The sequence below is a fragment of the Lithobates pipiens genome, unplaced genomic scaffold, assembly GCF_037356315.1.
Source record: "Lithobates pipiens isolate NorthernLeopardFrog02 unplaced genomic scaffold, aLitPip1_a1.2 Scaffold_25, whole genome shotgun sequence".
Taxonomy (NCBI): domain Eukaryota; kingdom Metazoa; phylum Chordata; class Amphibia; order Anura; family Ranidae; genus Lithobates; species Lithobates pipiens.
The window spans coordinates 125305470-125309365 of NW_027507787.1; positions in this window are offsets into that span (position 1 = coordinate 125305470).

The window sequence follows — 3896 nt, forward strand, 5'->3', positions numbered from 1 at the left end:
ACAGCAGAGTATATTACATAGGGGCATGAGGGCACATTATGGGGCACAGCAGAGCACATTATGGGTGACATTACATGGGGCAAGAGGGCACATATAGGGCACAGTATGTTGAACACAGCAGAGCACATTATGGGGCACTGAATGATGCATCACGGGGCACACAGTAGAATGCATCATATGGCACACAGCAGGGTACAGAGCACATCACAAGTCCCACAGGAGGGAACTGGGCACACAGTGGGGCACATAGTAGGGCATGGGGCACACAGTAGGACACATCATGGGACACACCACAAGAGCACATCATGGGGCACACAGTAGGACATATCACAGGGCATACAGTAGGTCAAGGGACACATCACAGGGCACACATCAGGGCTCATCATGGGGAACACAGCAGGGCATGGGTCAGACAGCAGGGTATGGGGGCACGCATCAGAGCATGGGGCAGACAGCAGGGGATGAGGACGGGCAGCTGGGCATGGGACAGACAGCAGGCCATGGGGCACAGAGCAGGGTGTGGGGCACACATCATAGCATGGGGCACACATCATAGTATGGGGCACAGAGCAGGGCATGGGGGCAGACAGCAGGGCATGGGAGCACACATCAGAGCATGGGGCAAAGAGCAGGACATGGGGGCAGACAGCAGAGCAGCCAACAAGGTGCTTACTCAGGAACATGTCTCTGCCACAGACGTTGTTGTAGAACGTACAAGATAATGTCTCTGCTAGTGATGGCCGAACGGTTCGCCCGGCGGTCGTTTCGCGGCGAATTTCCGACATTCGCGGTCCGCACGTTCGAACGCCTTTTTCCGTCGTTCGCCGCGGCGGACTTACGTGTTTAATGTATACAAGAACTTTAACCTTTGGTGACACGTTTATCATGTGATACAGGACAGCCAATTGAGACATGACAGCACATGGACACTTGTACATTCCCCCTAACCTATAAATACACCCGATCCGGTGGCCATTTTACATTCTTTCTTCTGTTAAGATAGGGACAGGTTCCTGTGTGGAGTAGGGAGAGATAAACCACTAGCTATTTGGTACACAAAAGTTCTTTTCAGGACTGGTATAGGTGTTAGGTGTTGATAGGTTTGCTGTGCTGCTGATTCTTGCAGCAGCCTGAGTGTCTTTTGTTAGTTTAGAGAAAGGGAAAGGACGGTGTATGCTACAGGGACAGCCAGATTAGTCTTTCATCATCATCATCATCATCATCATCATTAGCTGTTACTATCAAGGTCCACAAAAGAGCTGTTCCAGTAACCACTAATCGTTCTCTTTTTTTGCCAATTTGTATAGGGACAGGAAGGAAGCAGTGTTGTCAGGCAGTGAGGGTAATTTTAAAGACTTGCTGTTATTATTAGTTCCACAAAGGTTCTTTTCAGGACTGGTATCAGTGGTACAGTAATAGGCTTGTACATGTATAATATTCTTTCTTCCAAATATAGAAAGGATATTATACTTGACTGCTGCCCTTCTGCTGCAGTCTGCTAAACATTCACAACTCACTTGTTCCACAAAAGTTCTTATAAGGACTGGTAACTTGGTATAGGGTGCTACGGTACATAGGCTTGAGTGCGGTACAGTCTGCTGTTCTGTAAGGACCGCTATCGGTCCACAATAGATAGGGTTGACGTGCACCACTGCTGACCGCTGCCCTATACTGCAGCAGTCCTTCAGCGGTATAGGGACTGACGTACAGTCTGCTAATCACTAACACACAACCTGCTTGTTCCACAAAAGTTCTTATAAGGACTGGTAACTTGGTATAGGGTGCTACGGTACATAGGCTTGAGTGCGGTACAGTCTGCTGTTCTGTAAGGACCGCTATCGGTCCACAATAGATAGGGTTGACGTGCACCACTGCTGACCGCTGCCCTATACTGCAGCAGTCCTTCAGCGGTATAGGGACTGACGTACAGTCTGCTAAACAATAATACACAACCTGCTTGGTCCACAAAAGTTCTTATAAGGACTGGTAACTTGGTATAGGGTGCTACGGTACATAGGCTTGAGTGCGGTACAGTCTGCTGTTCTGTAAGGACCGCTATCGGTCCACAATAGATAGGGTTGACGTGCACCACTGCTGACCGCTGCCCTATACTGCAGCAGTCCTTCAGCGGTATAGGGACTGACGTACAGTCTGCTAAACACTAATACACAACCTGCTTGGTCCACAAAAGTTCTTATAAGGACTGGTAACTTGGTATAGGGTGCTACGGTACATAGGCTTGAGTGCGGTACAGTCTGCTGTTCTGTAAGGACCGCTATCGGTCCACAATAGATAGGGTTGACGTGCACCACTGCTGACCGCTCACCTATACTGCAGCAGTCCTTCAGCGGTATAGGGACTGACGTACAGTCTGCTAATCACTAACACACAACCTGCTTGTTCCACAAAAGTTCTTATAAGGACTGGTAACTTGGTATAGGGTGCTACGGTACATAGGCTTGAGTGCGGTACAGTCTGCTGTTCTGTAAGGACCGCTATCGGTCCACAATAGATAGGGTTGACGTGCACCACTGCTGACCGCTGCCCTATACTGCAGCAGTCCTTCAGCGGTATAGGGACTGACGTACAGTCTGCTAAACACTAACACACAACCTGCTTGGTCCACAAAAGTTCTTATAAGGACTGGTAACTTGGTATAGGGTGCTACGGTACATAGGCTTGAGTGCGGTACAGTCTGCTGTTCTGTAAGGACCGCTATCGGTCCACAATAGATAGGGTTGACGTGCACCACTGCTGACCGCTGCCCTATACTGCAGCAGTCCTTCAGCGGTATAGGGACTGACGTACAGTCTGCTAAACACTAATACACAACCTGCTTGGTCCACAAAAGTTCTTATAAGGACTGGTAACTTGGTATAGGGTGCTACGGTACATAGGCTTGAGTGCGGTACAGTCTGCTGTTCTGTAAGGACCGCTATCGGTCCACAATAGATAGGGTTGACGTGCACCACTGCTGACCGCTCACCTATACTGCAGCAGTCCTTCAGCGGTATAGGGACTGACGTACAGTCTGCTAATCACTAACACACAACCTGCTTGTTCCACAAAAGTTCTTATAAGGACTGGTAACTTGGTATAGGGTGCTACGGTACATAGGCTTGAGTGCGGTACAGTCTGCTGTTCTGTAAGGACCGCTATCGGTCCACAATAGATAGGGTTGACGTGCACCACTGCTGACCGCTGCCCTATACTGCAGCAGTCCTTCAGCGGTATAGGGACTGACGTACAGTCTGCTAAACACTAATACACAACCTGCTTGGTCCACAAAAGTTCTTATAAGGACTGGTAACTTGGTATAGGGTGCTACGGTACATAGGCTTGAGTGCGGTACAGTCTGCTGTTCTGTAAGGACCGCTATCGGTCCACAATAGATAGGGTTGACGTGCACCACTGCTGACCGCTCACCTATACTGCAGCAGTCCTTCAGCGGTATAGGGACTGACGTACAGTCTGCTAATCACTAACACACAACCTGCTTGTTCCACAAAAGTTCTTATAAGGACTGGTAACTTGGTATAGGGTGCTACGGTACATAGGCTTGAGTGCGGTACAGTCTGCTGTTCTGTAAGGACCGCTATCGGTCCACAATAGATAGGGTTGACGTGCACCACTGCTGACCGCTGCCCTATACTGCAGCAGTCCTTCAGCGGTATAGGGACTGACGTACAGTCTGCTAAACACTAACACACAACCTGCTTGGTCCACAAAAGTTCTTATAAGGACTGGTAACTTGGTATAGGGTGCTACGGTACATAGGCTTGAGTGCGGTACAGTCTGCTGTTCTGTAAGGACCGCTATCGGTCCACAATAGATAGGGTTGACGTGCACCACTGCTGACCGCTGCCCTATACTGCAGCAGTCCTTCAGCGGTATAG